Source organism: Leptonychotes weddellii, chromosome 3, assembly GCF_054177405.1.
Source record: "Leptonychotes weddellii isolate Sample4059 chromosome 3, ASM5417740v2, whole genome shotgun sequence".
Classification (NCBI taxonomy): Eukaryota; Metazoa; Chordata; class Mammalia; order Carnivora; family Phocidae; genus Leptonychotes; species Leptonychotes weddellii.
In genome coordinates, this window is record NC_138371.1 from 55,306,837 (window position 1) to 55,327,235 (window position 20,399).

The 20,399-nt window shown below is 40.0% G+C and overlaps 1 protein-coding gene and 1 long non-coding RNA gene across 2 annotated transcripts in view; both read right to left on the reverse strand.

Annotated features, from left to right (window-relative positions):
• Window positions 1-20,399, reverse strand: part of DCAF17 (DDB1 and CUL4 associated factor 17) — a 318,055-nt gene that overhangs the window by 165,147 nt on the left and 132,509 nt on the right. The window lies entirely within an intron of this gene.
• Window positions 1-20,399, reverse strand: part of LOC145720527 (uncharacterized) — a 44,339-nt gene that overhangs the window by 9,528 nt on the left and 14,412 nt on the right. The window contains exon 3 of the long non-coding RNA XR_014143558.1: window positions 19,137-19,286. This is a non-coding gene — a long non-coding RNA (uncharacterized LOC145720527). The remainder of the gene's footprint in view (window positions 1-19,136; window positions 19,287-20,399) is intronic.

Genomic DNA, 20,399 nt, shown 5'->3' on the forward strand with positions numbered 1-20,399 from the left:
GTGGATGGAACTGGAGGGTATTATGCTGAGTGAAATAAGTCAATCAGAGAAAGACAAGTATCATATGATCTCACTGATATGAGGAATTCTTAATCTCAGGAAACAAACTGAGGGTTGCTGGAGTGGTGGGGGGTAGGAGGGATGGGGTTGCTGGGTGATGGACATTGGGGAGGGTATGTGCTATGGTGAGTGCTGTGAATTGTGTAAAACTGATGAATCACAGACCTGTACCTCTGGAACAAATAATACATTATATGTTAAAAAAAGAGAGAGAGAGAGAAGATAGTAGGAAGGGAAAAATGAAGGAGGGGGGGAATCCGAGGGGGAGACGAACCATGAGAGACTACGGACTCTGAGAAACATACTGAGGGTTCTAGAGGGGAGGAAGGTGGGGGGATGGGTTAGCCTGGTGATGGGTATTAAAGAGGGCAGGTACTGAATGGAGCACTGGGTGTTATACGTAAACAATGAATCATGGAACACTACATCAAAAACTAATGATGTAATGGATGGTGATTAACATAATAAAATAAAATTTAAAAAAAAAAGAAAAGAAAGAAATTGCCAGACTGATTTCCAGAGTGGCTGTACCATTTTACATTCTTACCAGCAATATATGAGAGATCTAGCTTCTTTGTATCCTTCTAAGTAATCAGTACTGTCAGTATTTTTTTAAAGATTATATTTATTTATTTTTGAGAGAGAGAGAGCGGGAGGGAGCACAAGTTGCGGCGGAGAGGCAGAGGAAGAGGAAAAGCAGACTCCCTGCTGAGCAGGGAGCCCGATGGAGGACTCGATCCCAGGACCCTGGGATCATGACCTGAGCTGAAGGCAGACCCTTCACCGCTTCATCGACTGAGCCACCCAGGGACCCCAGTACTGTCAGCATTTTTATTTTAATCATTCTAATAGGATTGTAATAGTATCTCATTGTTTTAATTTGCTTTCCCTCTGGCTAGCAATTTTGAACATTTTTCATGTGCTTAGTTACCATCTATATATCTTCTTTGGGAAAGTGTCTATTCAAGTCTTCCCCCATTTTCTAACTGGATCATTTGTTTTCTTACTGTTGAGTTTAGAGAATTTTTTATATATTTTAGATATGGATTCTTTGTAAGATACATGCTTTGCAAAATCTTTTATTCTGTTTTGTCTGCTATCTGTTCTTATAAATAAATTTTTATTGGAATTCTGTTTTACTTTTATAAACGAAATTTTTATTGGGACATAAACTTATGTATATTTACGTAAAAAAATATTTACGTATTGTCTATGGCTACTTCCATGCTACACTGGCAAAATTGAGTAAGGTGCAACAGAGACCATATGAGAGACACCAGAGACCACTAGAAGCCTGCAAAGTCTACAATTATTTACTATCTGGACCTTTACAGAAAGTTTGCTGGCCCCTGCTCTAAAGTGGGGGAGGGGGAAAGATGAAAGCCTAGAGCTGCCAGAAGCCATGTTCCTCCACACATGAAGAAAGTCAATGTAGAGTAGAAGAGAATAAGGCAGATTTCCATGGAAATTAAAGGTAAGACCAGGAAGTTTGAGTCCAGGTTGCAGACCATTTTGTCTATGCTCTACCACTTCTGTGGAAGCCAACAAATTCCCCCTTTTGCCTAAGCTGTTTCAGATTGTGTGGGGGCAGGATGGAGACTTGCCAGAGGGCATAGACAGTGTAAAGGAAAATCAGGATGAGGACCACTGACCATTCTCAAATAGCCATCTTTGGATTTTCAAAAACCATTTGTCTTTAAAACTCAGTGGAGCTGATGACAGCTCCTGGTTTCTAGTATCTTTCAATTTAATAGTAGATCTGTATTCTTTTTTCATTTATCCCTTTACAGTGAGTTGTTTTTTTTTTTATAAGTGAGTGATAGTTGTGTTTCCTCTGTGTTATACAGAGAGAGATCGAGATTTTAAGAAATTGGCTCATGAGATTGTGAAGGCTGGCAAGTCTGAAATCTAGGGCAGGTCAGTACGCCAGAAACTAGGCATGAGTTGATGGCACAGTCTGGAATCTGAAATGTATGGGACAGACCAGCAGCCTGAAAACTAAGGCAAAATTTCTATGTTATAGTCTTGAGACAGAATTCCTTCTTTTTTAGGAAACCTCAGTTTTTGGCTCTTAAGATCTAAAGAGCCAAAGGTCCTTGGGTGGCTCAGTCGTTAAGCATCTGCCTTCGGCTCAGGTCATGATCCTAGGGTCCTGGGATCGAGCCCAACATCAGGCTCCCTGCTCGACGGGAGGACTGCTTCTCCCTCTCCCACTCCCCCTGCTTGTGTTCCCTCTCTCGCTGTGTCTCTGTCAAATAAATAAATAAAATCTTTAAAAAAAAAAAATCTAAAACTGATTGAATGAGGCCCACCCACATTATTGAGGGTAGTCTCCTTTTCTTAAAGTCAACTGATTGTAGATATTAATCACATCTATAAAATACCTTCCCAGCAACTGGGCACCATAGCCTAGCCAGGTTGACACACAAATTTAATGATCACAGGAAGATAAAACAAAATTACTGCTTAATTATTATTTTTTTTATTGAAATCCAGTTTGGGGATTTTCAGCCACATTTATTTCTTACTTACTTATTTAACATCGACTATGTACCCAGCTCCGTTAAGATATCCATAGAGCCACCTCCATCTGAAATGTTGCTTTCAAGTAGGTCCCAGGGGTACAACACTCATAGAAACTCCTACAGGCCTAATGGCTCTCCCTCCCAGTCTCAAGGAAGCTAACACTCTCCACTCTGGGGGACCCACCACAATCTACCTCACAAGTCAGCCACCTCACTGTGCTTCAGGGAGCAAGCTTAGCTTAGCTCCTTCAAGGGTTAACCTTTAAAACAAAACACTGACTGGGCACCTGGGTGGCTCAGTTGGTTAAGCGACTGCCTTTGGCTCAGGTCATGATCCTGGAGTCCCTGGATCGAGTCCCACATCGGGCTCCCTGCTCAGCAGGGAGTCTGCTTCTCCCTCTGACCCTCCCCCCTCTCATGTGCTCTCTCTCATTCTCTCTCTCTCAAATAAATAAATAAAATCTTAAAAAAAAAAAAAACACTGACTAACCCCTAAAAGCCTCTAAGAAGATTTTAATCCTCTTCTCTGAAAGGGGAAGTGATGGGGTATGAGGTTGTGGGGTGTGGGGATTGGAAAAAAAGAGGCTAGCCTCAAGAATCCAAGGGTTTGGCTCTCCTTGCAGAAGGCAGGAAAAGAAAAGAATGACCTTTTTATTTTGTTTAATCTCCTACAACTGTGAGACAATGTAGACTTAAATATCTTCATCAATTGCCCTGGCTATGACTTTTATTCAGTTCTAGAAAAGAGCAGAGCTGAGTCAAATGGTGGTGAGAGAACTTGGCAGAGTCAGGCATCTGAGTTCTAATCCCAACTTTGCTATGATTTATAAATATGTGTTGAATGAATAAGCAAATTGCCTCAGTGATGTGGGGTTTATCATTACCTCTTACTACATCTCCTTCATTTGCAAAACAGCAATGGTAATTATGATATCTGCCCTACTTCTCTCAGAGAATCACTGTGAAGATTTTTAAAAGGAGGAAAGGAAAAGAATTTTGAATGAGTACAAAGATTGGTTACCGTGAGCGGCAGAATAATGGCCTCCTAAAGCTACCCATGTCTTAATCCCCCGACCTGTGAATTTGTTACATTAAATAATAAAGAATTCCGATTGCAAATGGAATAAAGGTTGCTAATTGGCTAACTTTAATTTAGGGTTATCCTTGATTATCTGGGTGGGCCTAATGTAATCACAGGGTTTCTAAATGTGGAAGAGGGAGGCAGAGAGTTAGTGTCTAGGGTTAGCAATGTGATGTGAGAAAGATTCAACCAGCCATTGCTGGCTTTAAAGATAGAAGAGGACCCAAGCCAAGGAATGCAGGTGGCCTCCAGCTGGAAAAGGAAACAAATTCTCCCCCTAGAGCCCTCAGATCTACCCTGCCAACACTTGATTTTAGCCCAGTCAGATCCATTTTGGATTTCTCACTTCCAGAATAGTAAGATAATCAATTGTGCTGTTATAAGTCACTAATCTTGCAGTAATCTGTTACAGCACCCATAGAAAATTAACACAATTGGGTTAAAATGTTTTAGATGGCACTGGTCCTTAACACCCTAGAACAAAAAATGGGTCTCTCTAGACTATTAACCATAATCGGGTGTTTGTTATGCAAACTAAGGTATCCATGGGTAAGGCTCCCAGTTTTTAGTTAATTTGAAATATCATAGTACCCACCATCAAGTACATTATATTGATATGCATTTTACATGTTTGGGTTTGCTGTGGATCAGTGCTTCTTAAAGTGAAGTGTGAGGGTGTATTAATCCCCTAGGGCCGCCATAATAAACTGGCGTGGCTTAAAACAACAGACATTTATTATCTCACAGTTCTGGAGGCTAGAAGCCTAAAATGAAGGTGTCAACGGGGACAGACTCCCTCTGAAGGCTCTAGGGAAGACTCCTTCCTTGCCTCTTCTAGCTTCTGGTGGTTGCTTGGTGTCCCGTGGTTCATGGGAACATAACTCCAATCTCTGCCTCCATCTTCACATGGCCTTATTCCCTGTGTGTCTCTGTGTTGTCTCTTTCTCCTTCTAAAGACATCAGTCTGGGATTTAGAGCCCATCCTAATCTAATATGACTTCATCCTAACTTGATCACATCTGCAAAGACCTTATTTCCAAATAAGGCCATGTTCATAGGTACCAGGAGTTAGGACTTCAACTCCCTTTTAGGGGGACACAGTTCAACCCAAAACAGAGGGCTTCTTCCTCAGAATCCCTGTTGTGCTTATTAAAGATGCAAATTCCGGGGGCCCACCCCATACCACCTGATTGGGTTTCCAGGGATGAGGCCAAAGAATCTGCTTATTTAACAAGCTCCTCTCATGAATATTAGTCACCTAAACTTTCAGAACCATTGATATGTTCAGTGGTTTTACTTTTCATAATTTAAAATGGTAAGGAAAGATAATTTAGCTTAAAGCCACTTTGGTCTTCCAAATATTTGTTGTATATATTTATAGAAGTAAAAAATGCAGGAAGCTCTCCTCCTGTGTACAATGGTATCCACAATTTCCACAGGATGCTAAAGGCTCCCAAGAAAAACAGCAGGTGTTCAAATAGTTCCATAAACTCAAAGCTGACCTGTTTTTACTTTCAAGCTTCTCTGAAATGACCTCCAAGTTGGGAAATTCTTGGCCTAGGAACAGAAGAGGTACCTAACAAAAACACTGATGTGAAGGAAAAAGAGAAGGTGGCCTTTGAGCCCCTGCAACACAACATGGCCCCAAGAGAAAGAAACAAGCCCTGACATGTTTTCTGAGAGTGATACAAGTGCCTATGAGGAGGTGGCCCCGGGGGCGGGGGGGGGGGGCAGGGTTGGGGGAACAAAGGAACAGAGAGAAATTCTGGGGAATCTGACAGAGGCAACTCAAGTTCCTAGGAAAGTTCTGTGTTGTGTTTGTCTCTCCTCTGAGACTGTTAGCTCTGAGCCAACACAACTGTTATATGTGTGTCCTAAGTAAGTAGCATCCCTCCCTTTGTTTTCTCTAGCCAAGATTTATTTGAAGAATATTAAAGTACATAGGTTGTATATTGAAATACCAGGAAAGATGTTTGCCAAAATAGAAACAGTGGCTATCTCTGGATGGTGGGATTTTAGGTGGTTTTTACCTTTATAATTTTTTTTTGTTTTTTTTGTTGTTGTTGCTGTTGTTTTAGAACTTTATAATTTTCTGTGTCTGGTTTTGTTTTAATGAGCATTTATTATTTACAAAATCAAAAAATAAGCCACTATAATTGTAAGATAGTGGTGTCTACAAGTACTTTGTGCATGTGAGATGGTAGATAAAATAATAGCAAACAACTGAGTTAGTTGTGAATAGAAGTCCAATCCATTAATTAAGATTCTTTTGTTCTCCGTGGCAGACCATCATACCATGAAGTAAGTCAGGAACAATCCAAGGAAAAAGAAAGAGAGCCCTGTGGCTCTCTCAAAAATGGTTTTATTTTCTCCCTCTTCCCCTCCTACATCTCAAATCTGAGGATAAGAAGGAAGGAGGAGAGGAGGTGAGTCAGGAGAGGAGTGGGGGATTGGGGGTGGCCTGCTATGCCCAGGGTGTGGCTGAGATTAGGGGCAGGGAGCCGAGGGATTGGTTGGAAAATGGATGGAGAGCTGGAACACTCTGTCAAGCCTATAGGGCAGCTTGCTGAGATTTTTATTTACTTATCAAGTGTAGACCAAACAGTATTGTATTAAGAAAAAATTATTTGACTACTGGTCCAGGTTTGGGGTCCCTACTCTTTTTTTTTTTTTTTAACACAGAATCCCATGCCTTATCGGATGTCTTTACTTAACATGGAAATAAAAGTAGTCCCTGGATATTATCCCAGCTCTTTTATAATGCTTTCTAGAACATTTCTAGCTAACAGGGTGTTTATAGTGTTTAAAGTTTTAAAATACAAACTTACAGAATTAAACTTATATTTTTATTTTCTATGTATTTTGACAGGTAAAAAATAACTTTGTAATTTTCACCACACAGCAGTATATACCCATAATCCACACTTCCAATCATGACATGGTTTTTACTGGGGTAGGGATATGCTAGAATGACTAGAGACTTACTTCAAAACTCATCCTTACACAAAGACCCTTTGAAATTAGAGTGTCTGTGGAAGGGAAGAGAGTGGGGAGATGCCAAGATGAAGCATGAAAGGAGCAGACTCTAACAATTTTTTAAAAAAAAGAAAGATGTAAGCTGTTAACACTGTGTGTAAGGGACATAGCATTTGGAAAAGTAATAGGTGCTGGAGGCAAAGACAAACATTCCAGAGCAACATGAATGTTCTAGTGAGGTGAGGGGGAGGAAGAGAGGCTTTGCCAGGGCAGGTAGCTGGGTTGTCCTGGTGTGTAGCTCTGAGCCTGGGACCTACTTTTGGAACCCTGCTGAGAAAGGCTCATCCATCCAGTGTCCAGGAACTCAAGAGGGCAATGGCCAGAGTAGATCAAGGAAAGGGAGCCTGAGAAACAGGCAAGAAAAAAATTGATACTTAGCACTCTGCTTACTTCTAAAAAGTCTGTGTGACTGATCCTAGAGAGAAATTATTACTTGCCTTCCAATAGCCAAATGTGACCTCTTTGACCTCAGCCATAGCAACTTCTTACTAGACACGTTGCCAGAGGCAAGGAAAACAAAAACAAAAATGAACTATTGGGACGTCATCAAGATAAAAAGCTTCTGCACAGTGAAGGAAACAATCAACAAAACTAAAAGGTATCCTATGGAATGGGGGAAGATATTTGCCAACGACATATCTGATAAGGGGTTAATACTCAAAATCTATAAAGAGCTTACCAAACTCAACATCCCAAACCATATAATCTATGGGGAGTCCGCTTCTCCCTCTCCCTCTGCCCCTCCACTCCTCCACTTGTGCTCTTTCTCTCTCTCTCAAATAAATAAAATCTTAAAAAAAATTAAGAACTTACTAAACTCAACACCCAAAAAACAAGTAATCCACTTAAGAAATGGGCAGAAGACATGAATAGATACTTTTCCAAAGGAGACATCCAGATGGCTAACAGACACATGAAAAGATGCTCAACATTACTCATCATCAGGGAAATACAAATCAAAACCATGATAAGATACCACCTCACACCAGTCAGAATGGCTAAAATCAACAACACAAAAAACAATAGATGTTGGCGAGGATGAGGAGAAAGGGGAAGCTTCTTACACTGTTGGTGGGAATGCAAACTGGTGTAGCCACTCTGGAAGACAGTATGGAGGTTCCTCAAAAAGTTAAAAACAGAACTACCCAATGATCTAGCAATTGCACTACTAGATATTTGCCCAAAGGATACAAAAATTAAGATTCAAAGGGACACATGCACCCTGATGTTTATAGCAGCATTATCAACAATAGCCAAACTATGGAGAGAACCCAAATGTCCATTGACTGATGAATGGATAAAGAAGATGTAGTATGTGTGTGTGTGTGTATATATATATTGGAATATTACTCAGCCATCAAAAAATGAAATCCTGCCATTTGCAACATGGATAGAGCAAGAGTGTATTACACTAAGTGAAATAAGTCAGAGAAAGACAAATACTGTATGATCTCACTCATAGGTGGAACGTAAGCAAGAAAAGAGATGAACATATGGGAAGAGGGAAAGAAAAAAAGGAGAGCGGGAAACAAGCCATAAGAGGCACTTACCGATAGAGAACAAACCGAGGGTTGAGGTGGGGGATGGGCTAGATGAGTGATGGGTACTAAGGAGGATATTTGTTGTAATGAGCACTGGGTGTTCTATGTAAGTGATGAATCACTGAATTCTACTCCAGAAACGCATATACACTGTATGTTCACTCACTAAAATTTAAATTAAAAAAATTTTAAAAAGAATATAAAGCCAAGGGGGTGGGGGGGAAACCAAATAGTCAAGTGTGATGTTGCTAAGTCTTGACTGAGGGGATATAGGAAGGAAGCTCACATTTGGCGAGCTCCCACTATGTGCCGGCACTTTGCTAGATGCTTCTTACATTATTTTATTTAATCCTTCAAAACAGTGCAGGAGATAGTACTGTTGTGCACATTATGCACATGAGGAAACTAAAGCATAGGAAGGTTAAATAACTTGTCAAAATCACAAAATTAGCAAGTGGCAGAGCTTGTAGGATCTACCTGGCTGGAAAATCATTGCTCCTTTCACTGAGTAGAAACACCATGGCAAACTAGAGAGTTCAAATCTCCACTTTTATTTTTGCTTCTGGTCACTGCTGCCATCCATTACAGAAGGACTTTGGCCTTGAACTTTTCAACTCATTCTTTAGTGTAGATATCACCATCACATGGTGTGTTAGTCCAGGTCCTCCAAGAAGCAGAGCCCAAGACAGGATCAGATGTGCAGAGATTTTATTAGGGGAAATGTTGATGTGGCAGAATATGGGGCAGGAATGAGAAAAGGCTGAGAGTTATCAGACTGCAAAGCAAGTCTGATCCCGGTGAAGAAGAAAGGGAAGGAAGATTAGATGGAAGGTTCCTGGACCACTAAGCAATCTCAGGAAGCTTAGAAAGCTTTTGGGAAGTCCTTAGCCAAAATAAGCTATGAGGGTGATGACTCTGGAGCCAGAGTCACCTTGAACCAAAGCTGAGAAGTCCCACATCTCCTAGGAATGAGCCTGCCTTAGTATCCCTGCCCTATTCAGCCATTGGACAGGAGCAGCTATGAGCATCACGGTCTCTGTGTAACTGCTAGGATGGACAGAAAAGTGAAAGACAACCCACAGGATAGGAGAAGATATTTGCAAATCATATATCTGATAAGGAACTTGTATCCAGAATATATAAAGAAAATACTTCAATAATAAAAAGATAAATAACCCGGGGGTGCCTGGGTGGCTCAGTTGGTTAAGCGGCTGCCTTTGGCTCAGGTCATGATCCCAGGGTCCTGGGATCAAACCCCACATCGGGGTCCCTGCTCAGCGGGGAGCCTGCTTCTCCCTCTCCCTCTGCCTGCCTCTCTGCCTACTTGTGCTCTTTATCTCTCTGTCAAATAAATAAATAAAATCTTTAAAAAAAAAAAAAGATAAATAACCCAATAAAAAATGAGCAAAGAATCTGAACAGAAATTTCGTCAACAAAAATATACAAATAGCCAGTAAGCGTGAAATGATGCTCAACATCATTAGTCATTAGAAAAATGCAAATAAAAGCCACAATGAGATATACTTCACATCCACTAGGATGGCTATGATTAAAAAGATGGACAGTGGGGTGCCTGGGTGGCTCAGTCATTAAGCATCTGCCTTCGGCTCAGGTCATGATCCCGGGGTCCTGGGATCGAGTCCTATGTCAGGCTCCCTGCTCTGCGGGAAGCCTGCTTCTCCCTCTCCCACTCCCCCTGCTTGTGTTCCCTCTCTTGTTGTGTCTCTCTCTGTCAAATAAGTAAATAAAATCTTTTTTTTAAAAAAAAAAAGATGGACAGTAGCAAGAGTTGACCATAGTGTAGAGAGTTGGAAAGTTCATATATTGCATGTGGGAATGTAAAATGGTGGAATTGCTTTGGAAAACAGTCTGACTGTTCCTCATAAGTTAAAAAGACTCAGTGATTCTACCCTAGGTATATATTCAAAAGAATTGAAAACCTATACCCACACAAAAACTTATACACAAATGTTCATAGCAGCATTATTTATACTAGCCAAAAAGTGCTCATCAACTGATGAAGGGATAAACAAAACGTGGTCTATCCATAAAATGGAATATAACTAGGTCATAAAAAGGAATGAATAACAGAATATTATTCAGCCTTAAAAAGTTAGGAAATTCTGTCCTATGCTACAACATGATGAAACTGGAAGACATTATACTAGGTGAAATAAGCCAGATACACAAAGACAAATAATATTTGATTCCACTTGTGTGAGGTACCTAGAGTAGTCAAACTCATAGAGACAGAAAATAAAATGGTGGCTGCCAGGGGCTGGGGGTGGGAGGGAGGGAGGAGTCATTTTATGGGCATAGAGTTTCATTTTTACAAGATGAAAAGAGTTCTGGAGATTGGTTGCACAACAATGTGAATGGACTTTATGTTACTGAGCTGTACACTTGAAATGGTTAAAATGGTAAATTTCATGTTTATGTGTATTTTACCACAATTTCAAAAAGGGCAAAACAAAATGGGCAAAAAAAAAAAAAAAAAAAAAAAGGAATGAAGTACCGATATGTACCGTTAGGTGGATGAACGCGAAACCGTTGTGGCAAGCCAAAGAAGCCAGACATAAAAGGCCGCACGTTGTATGGCCCCATTTACACGAAATAGTAAAGATAGGCAAACCCATAGAGACAAAAAGTAGCTTAGTGGGCGCCTGGGTGGCTCAGTTGGTTAAGCGACTGCCTTCGGCTCAGGTCATGATCCTGGAGTCCCGGCATCCAGTCCCGCATCGGGCTCCCTGCTCGGCGGGGAGTCTGCTTCTCCCTCTGACCCTCCTCCCTCTCATGCTCTCTGTCTCTCATTCTCTCTCTCAGGTAAATAAATAAAATCTTTAAAAAAAAAAAAAAGTAGCTTAGTGGTTGCCGTCGCTGGAGAGAGTAGAGAACGACGAGGAGCAACTGCTCATGGGAACAGAGCTTCCTTTTGGAGCGATTAAAATGCTATGGAATCAGAGAATGGTGACGGTCGCACGACTTTGCGCATACAGGAAAAACTACTGAACTGTATACTTTCAAAGTGAGTTTTATGGTATGTGCATTATATCTCAATAAAGATGCTATTTTTTTAAAATGCCGCAATGGGTTGCAGAGCCCATCAGCACGGGAGCCTCAGTCAATTACACTCCCTGCAGTTGCAGATCTAGGAGGTGCCTTTTCATGGCGGCCACACACGAAGACCTATTACAAGTATATTTTTGGTGTTGATCATAATAGTTACCTAAAATGCATTAAGTGCAGCTCTGAGCAGAGTAATGGGCTAAATTAGTTCCCCCAAATGATTTTCTTTTCCAGGATTCAGTAAGTGCATGGTCCTGATTTTCTCACTGAGGGTCCATGAGTTTTGATGCCGCTATTTCACTGCTGCGACCATTCTGCTTCTGAGAGAGCGAAGGCTATGTCAGCAGAAAATACGAAATGGTTTCAGATCTACTTTGTGACCCTAACAAACATAAAAGTAGGATGAAGCAACTTGGTATTTTCAACTGCTGACCAGAGCCACACTTATGCAAACTGTCACATGAGTCATTGCTGCTGTCATCCTCACTTTGGGCAAATGAAATGGAAAGAATGAGGGATGGGATGAGCCCTGGTGAAATAAGACGGGAATGCTTGTGGCTCAAGGTACATGGTGATTTTTTAAAGTTCCAGATTTACTAGCTTAAGTGGAAGATAAACCAACATCCAATTTAAAATAAATTTCCCAGAGAGGTAGAAGGAACAAAAGGAGGGAACACTACCAGAAGTCAGACATTTCTCAAATTACTTTACTTAAAGATATGACTTTGGAATCATGTGAATGTGATGCGTGATTAAAATAAAATGGAATAACTATGAAAATTTAAAAATCCAGTTAGTAAACCGGACTGTGTATTGAGTGGGTAGCTTAACTGCACAGAGAAGAACTATTTCAAGGTATTTTAAAACATAATAATTTGACTGGGATGTACTCTAAGGCAAAAAGAACTGCAAAAACAAACAAAATTGAATTTTTTCCAGTAGTCATATTGTTAGTGTCAATAACATTGTTATAGCTTATTCTAAACTATTATGTATGTAATAGGATAAAGCAAATAAGTAATTATGTTAATTCAAGGAGATACAAGATATTCAACAAAAAATTACAAATATAAAATCAGAGAAGTTAAATAAAAACCATGTAACCCTAAATTTGAATTAGAAATGTAAATGCATAATGCATTTTCTTTTTTTTTTTTTTTTTAGAGATTTAATTTATTTATTTGACAGAGAGAGAGCACAAGTAGGCAGAGTGGCAGGCAGAGGGAGAGGGAGAAGCAGGCTCCCGGCTGAGCAGGGAGCCTGATGCGGGGCTTGATCCCAGGACCCTGGGACCATGACCTGAGCCGAAGGCAGACGCTTAACAACTGAGCCACCCAGGTGCCCCAACATAATGCATTTCTATTAAAAAATATTCCCTGGTTCTATCTATTAGAAAAGCCTAGGGACATTGATGAACCCCAGCTCATCAGTCTACCATAGCACCAGACTGTAGTTTCTAAATACAACTTCTCACCAAAAGGAACTGGCCTCTTGGGGAAATGGCTAATTAACTGGGGCAAACATGATTCTGATGAGTTTGGAATATCTTGTCATATTAGAAAGCAAGGAAGCTATGAAAAGCTATGGGGGTTGTGATAAACGGATTCAGAGGCCAATTTGAAGAGGCTCCCATGGGACAAATTTAAGCATCAAGATGAATAATAACTGCAATGGAATGAAACACATTAAAATCTATGAGGTTATAATGATGCTAAGCAAACAAAAAAATATTGGTCATCTTTGGAGAATGCTAGGGAACCAAATCATTTTTCTTACAAAAAGGAAAAGAATCCAGCATTTATTCTGCCTTTCCTGTATAAATTATACCTTAGGACCATAAAACTGCTGATAAAAGGAAGTTTTCTTGATAGGGTTAAGCTAATAAGTGAAGAAGAATGATAAAAATAGAATATGATCATTTTGCCACCTTCTAATGAATTAATGCATATAGACAATGGTCATCAAGTGGCTGCTAACATTACAGAAGACAACCAGACATTTTCCGCCCCCTAGTGGAAAGTCACCATTATGACATATTCTTGATAAGCAAACCTGAATCCAATAGAGGTGTCAACAACCTATGTCTATTTCAATTTCAATTTCCCTGACTTAACCTGTATGTACTATCCAGTAAGGCAGGCACCAGCCATTTGTGGCTATGTGAATATAAATTATAGCAAAATAAAATAATTCTATCCCTCAGTCCCTCTAGTACAATAGCCACACATGCAGATATAGAACATTTCCATCACCACAGAAAATTCTACTGGACAGGGCTGAAACTCTAACTACTAGTTTACAGGCAGTACAGGGAACTGAAGAACGTGATTCACACAGCATGAGGATTCAACCACTAAATCTAGGATATGGGAAACTCTATAGAACAAATGACCCAGCCCTTTCAACGAATAAATTACAAGGGGAAAAAAGGAGGGAGACGGAATGGACAATTTAAAAGAGGCTTAAGAAAAACAACCAAATGTAAAGCATGAGCCCTTTGGATCCTGATGGTAAAACTCTGAAACACATTAATGAGGAAAAATTTAAATATTGATGATACTTGGTGATAGGAAGAAAGTATTTTTTTTAGGAATAGTGATATTTTTGGTTATGTCTAATGAAAGATCCCTTATCTTACAGAGGTATACCCTAAACTTTTACCAAAAAAATGATTTGATGTCTATATTTAGCTTTAAAGTAAACCAGTAGGCAAAGAAAATTAATCAGGACATAAAGGGCATTAAGATTTGCTGTATGTTGATAACTCTTGATGTTGGACATTCCATTAAAGTATTCTTGCTTTTGCATATGTCTGAAGTTTTCCATATAGGGGCACCTGAGTGGCTCAGTTGGTTAAGCATCCAACTCTTGATTTCGGCTCAGGTCATGATCTCAGTGTTGTGAGATCGAGCACCACATGGGGCTCCATGCTAGGTGTGGAGTCTGCTTAAGATTCTCTCTCTCCCACTCCCTCTGCCCCTCCCCCATCCCTCTTTTTCCCTCTCTAAAAAAAGAAAAAGAAAAAGAAAAAAAACATTTTTTAAAATAACTGGTTTATCTTTTAAATTCATAGAATAGGTCTGAAGCCATTTGGCATTTTTTTGTTGTCATATTTTTTTATTCTCCTTGTCAGAACATTTGAAGCATAGAAATGGTGGCATTATGGTGTGCTGCATTGTTCTCTGACATGCTTCTCACGCTGTGACATTACCTAAACTTGCTTTCCCATTACATTAGCTGTAAGACCACTAAGGTAGGTGTGTCCAGTAGCCATGTGACATCCAATGTATGCTCTGAAGAGATCATGACATCCAAAGAACCATGGAAGATGCTGGAAGTACAAAGATGAATAAAATACAGTTCTTAACTTCAGGGAGCTTACATTCTCATGGGGAAGTGGTCATATAATAAATAAATTACTATAATAAAGTATGCACAAAGTTTAGAGTGGCCTGAAGAAGAGATTGGTGGTTTCTCTCTTGGGGTGGGGTTAGAGAAAGCCTTCATTAAAGAAGGCAGACTTTGCACAACATTTTAAAAGAACAAAAATGTGCTTTCCAGATTGATAGCAGAAGCAAGGACAGACAGGCATGGAAGAGGCTGGTATGTTTGGGAGACCATGCACACAGTGACTCGCTGCTCTGGAGGTGTTGGTTAGTAAAATTCCTGTGTCTTTCAAGTTAACTTAAGTCTTACTAATGGGAAATTTAAATTCAATTCAATAAATCCAATTCAATAAACTCTCATTTCACTTAAGGGAATACCTAGCAAAGCAAATGAATAACTGAAAACATTCTACCATTGAAGCACTTTCTATGCACTGAACACTCTCCCAGAGTCTGTGGAAAGCCCAAAAGAAAATAGGAAAAAAAGGATTTTCTGGTCTTGTTAGAGAGGTAGGATTTACATGTGTGGAATAATGACAAACAATGAGTGGCCCTACTGGGCCAATGCGATTCCTTCTCTAGGCAAACTGATCTGCTAACACAAAAGGAAAAAAGAAACAGAAAAAATGTTAGGGATTTTTAAAATCCAATCTATGTAGGATTTTACAACTATGTATGTGTGGACATACGATGAATGCATGCAAATTTAGGGCAGAGAGGAAGCCTAGAAAATGGAAACCAGCTGACTTTTTAGTAGGGTGGGTGGGATTGTGATTTTTCAACTCTTTAAAAATTTTAGTTAGTACTATTGTGTTAATAAGTAGAGGAAACTTTCTAAAGCATACAATAATTTGGACTTAAAACAGAAAGATCGTTCTTAAAGATTGAAAGGAAATGGGAGACAGTAAAAAAAATAAGGCCTAAATAACCTTTCAATTTTGGTAAATTCAAACTAATCAGTTCTCCTTGGCTGGGAAGAAATGATAAGAAACCTAGAATATTTAGAAGCCGCATTAAAACAAAGCTATAACATCTCTCCCGTGCAGGCTCTGGGTAATTCATTTGGTTAAATGGGTGCGCAGAAAGGAGACCGTTTCCCTCAAACTGAACAATTTCGATGTCTAATTTGAGGTCAGATCCCTTTTAGCAGAAGACGTTTTTTGTCTGGCGAAAACGGCAAATGCCAACCTCTCCCACTTGTCCTCTCTCTGGATTATTTGCTTACTCTGGGAAATGAAAGGATGGCATGCTTTGTGAACTGGGAGTTGTTATTCTTTGCCTGCATATCATGTTGGCTTTTTTTTTTGTAAGAAAAATCATAAGAATATATAAAAGTTTTTGATGAATAGAACCCTTTATTTTTAGCAGAAAATGGATGGAACAGTTTGGGGCTTTGCGGCTGCCCGTTGCTGTCGTGAGCACCTCCCACCGCCTTGACTTTTTATTCTGCTGCATACTCGGTGCCAAGATTTACATGGCCGCTGTGGGGAACAACTGGATTGAGCATAAGTAAGAATAACTGCTTTTCCCCTGGGGAGAGACAAAAAGGATAAGTGCACGAGGTGCAGAGACAATATTACCGGGAGTTATATTCTTGTTCAGCTCTTTTATTCGCTCTGAATCCTGGATTCTGTTGCAAATAATAAAAGCAAGAAGCCAGTTGGCTTGGAGCCAAGGTCTGGGATTAGTAGAAGAGACCATTTTGTTTGGGGCTAAAAATATGTTGGTCAGTGATGGTTCTATACATTACAAATATGGCCGTTTGGATTGCAAGTTGGTTTTTTCATAAATTGAGATATTGCCAAGGAGGTGCAAATTAATAACAATTTGGATGGTTGGGAAAGACGAGTTTCTGTCAGAGCACCCGGGAGCCCAGACGGTGTTTGTGCACACCTGTTACTGCTTGCGACACGTCCTCAGTTTGCAACATGTTCTCTGAGTTTGGGTTGGATTGTTATTATTCCCTTAACAACCTGCACCTTCCCTTAGTTCAAATTGTGAGGTACTTTTTACTCTAACACTAAAATCAAATGATGTCATTTTTTCCTTTTCGCTCTCATCTCAAATATTCCCCTCCTTTTTTTTTTTTATTTTCCAGAAAATAGATTGATTTGGTTGAAAGAACTCATTTTGAATTCAGGCAAACTTGGGTTGGAATCTTAGCTTCCCTATATGCTACCTATCTTTAATGATCCTAGGGAAATTACTTACTTTTTCTTTACCTCAATTCCCTCCTTGATAAAATGATAAATGATAATAATACATATCTCATTGGGTGTTGGTGAAGATTATTGGGAATATACATAAAGATCATTTTGCACTGCACCTACGCAATAGTAATATTGCATAGTAACAAAATTTTATCTAGATCATTATTGTGGGGTAAAGCAGCGTTCAGAAGGAAATTTATAGCTTAAAATATAAAAAAATAAGAAAGCTTTTAAAAATGAAATGAGTATTCAACTTAGAAAGTAAGGAAAAGACAAAGAAGATGTTTATGTTATAAATAGGATACCTTCTATTTCTAGTTCTATGGAAGACTAGATGTCCAGAGAATGTCTTCCAATATGGAATTTAAAATTCTGGATGAAACATACTTTTATTTATTTATTCATTTTTTATTTATTTGACAGAGAGAGCAAGCACAAGCAGGGGGAGCAGCAGAGAGAGAGGGAGAAGCAGACTCCCCACTGAGCAGGGAGCCCGATGTGAGGCTCGATCCCAGGACCCTGGGATCATGACCTGAGCCGAAGGCAGACGCTTAACTGACTGAGCCACCCAGGCACCCCGAACCATACTTTTTTAAAAATATATTTTATTTATTTATTTGACAGAGAGAGACAGCGAGAGAGGGAACACAAGCAGGGGGAGTGGGAGAGGGAGAAGCAGGCTTCCCAAGGAGCAGGGAGCCCAATGTGGGGCTCGATCCCAGGACCCTGGGATCATGACCTGAGCCGAAGGCAGACGCTTAATGACTGAGCCACCCAGGGGCCCCAAAACATACTTTTAAATACCTTTTAAAATACTTGGCTGGCCTATTGGGAAAAGGAAGAATATCCCTGCCACAGGTAATAAAAAAGTAAAAGTCCCAAGAGGTAGGCCTATCTGATGCTGGTGTTTGCCAGAGGTTTCTAGTTAACTTTGGTAGCCGTATGCTGAAGAGGATAGACAAAAACACAAGGCCTGTAAGTGCTGAGAGGACGGCCTGGAAATTTTCCACTTGAAGCCAGAATTCTAGAAAGGTTATACTAGGTCCATTCAAGATGGTTGAACTGGGGGGTGGTGGTGAGGGTGGAACATCCTACAGAGAGAGACAGTGAGGGAATTTACCTGTCATCTTTAGATCTAAATAAAAAGAAAAAATGGGGGAAAATACTTGGAGAATATCTAACCACAAATTTGTTACAGCACGTTTGGGGCCAGAATTTATACCATCTGTGTTATCTACTCCCTAATAAATCTAAGACAAATATTTGGTTAAAAGTGCTCCCAAATATTTGGTTAACAGGAACGGAATAACAAATAAACCTAAAGAAAGTAGAAGGATGGAAATAATAAGCGAAAAAATTAATGAAACAGAAAATAAACAGCAAAGTACACCTTTTGAAAAGAGTAAGAGTAGTGACAAACCCTCAGAGAGCTTGACCAAGAATGAGGAGAAAACACCAACAACATAGCATGAAAAGACTACATAACTTAGATGCTAAAAGGACTTAGGAGAATACTGGAACACCTTTGTCAATAAATTTGAAAACAGATGAAATGCACAAATTCTTAGAACAATTCTTTTCAAACTTTCACCTGTACCCAATCATCTGGAAAGCCTTTAAAAACACAGATTGCTGCCCCCACCCAACAAGAGTCCCTGATTTCATAGATCTGAGATGCAGTCTGAAAGTTTGCATTTTTAGCAAGTTCTCAGGTGATGAACCATTGAGGACATTGTCCCAGAAAATATCAATTACCAAACACTCTTCACAAGAAAGAGAGATTATTTTATAGCCTCATGCTTTCCTACTTTTTTCACATAATGGCACACACATACAGAAAAACCCCATAGTATTGTATGGCGCAGTCGGGTAAACAGATGAGTCTGCTCTTGAACTCTATTGATCCCAGCCCCGCCTCGACCTACTTGCTCTTGGCAGCCCCAGTGATTGAAGGATCAACCTCCTGGGCTCACCTCTACCCCAGACTCCATGTACTGATGTGCTTGTATTCAGACGTACTAGTAATTTACTGCTGCATAAAAAATCACCCCCAGATTTAACAGCTTAACATAACACAGTTATTATCTCACAGTTTCCGGGATCCCTGGATCAGCAATCCAGATGCGGCTCCTCTGGGTCCTCTGACCCTGAGCTCTACCAAGGCTGCTATCGAGATGTGGGCAAGTGCTACAGTCATCTTCAGGGGAAGAATCTGCTCCAGGCTCACTTACTTGGTTGTTCGCAAGAGTCCATTCCTCCTGGGCTGTTGGCAAGAGTCCGTTCCTCCTGGACTGTTGGCCTCAGAGCTTCAGTTCCTCTCTGGTTGTCCTCTCTGGTCCTCATTCCTTGCCTTGTGGGTCTCTCTCCACAGCTACAGCTTGCTTCTCAGAGGTAAGCAAGAAGAGACAGAATGAGAGTTGGGCAGAAGTCAGTTTTTTGAAACCTTGTCTCAGAGGTGGCGCCCCCGTCAGTTCTGCTGTATGCTGTTGGTGCAGCCCAGCTCAAGGGGAGGGAATTACCCACAGGCATGGAAACTAAGAGGTGGAGCTCATGAGGGGCCATCCCGAAAGTCTGCTTACCACACCAGAAGAGAAACTGCTTGGTGGGAGGGTTAATGCACATGTTCAGCTCTCCTGGATAGTTACAGATTACCATCTAACAGTATATGATAGTTACCATTACTACAAATTCTCACCAACACTTGCTAATGTCAGACTTTTTCATATTTGCCAATCTGATGAGTATAAAACAGGAACTCATTGTAATCCTCTAGCAGCTAATGAGGGTGAGCGTATTTTCATACGTTTATTTACCACCTAGATGTGTTCTTCTGTTCAAGGCTGTTGCTATTTGTTCATCTGTATAGTAGGTTGTTATCTTTTTCTTATCAATTCAAAGGAGTGTGTATGTCTAGTTACTAAACCTGAGTGTCTCCTCCTCCAGTTTTTGGCTTCTGTTTTCACTCTCTTGATATCTTTTGAGGAGCAGCAGTTTTATTATTTTAGTGTAGTTGAATTTATGCTGCCGGTTTTGTGTCAAGAAATCCTTTGTTACCTCATAATTAGAAACATAATATTCTACGTATTCTTCTAGAATTTTAAAGTTTTGCCTTTAAGTCTTTTATCCATCTAGAATGGATTTTTGTGTATAGTGTGAGGTAGGAATTCACTTAACTCTTTCCCTCTTATGACTCATCAATTAGTACTGAAGGGTCTGTCCTCCTCCTAATCTGCAATGCCATAGATAAGTTTTCCGTATATTCATCTATTCATGGATCTTACTCTTGACTCTGTTTTGGTCCATTGATCTATCTCTGAACTGATACCACGTCCCAAATTACTAAAGACCTTATAATAAATCTTAATGGTTGGTATTTCGGTTATTCCTTCTATTTGTCCATCTCCAGGATTGTTTCGGCCATTCTTGTTTCTTTGTTCACTGATATTTTAGGACCAGCTTATCAACTTCCATGAACAGAATATCATTAAATCTAT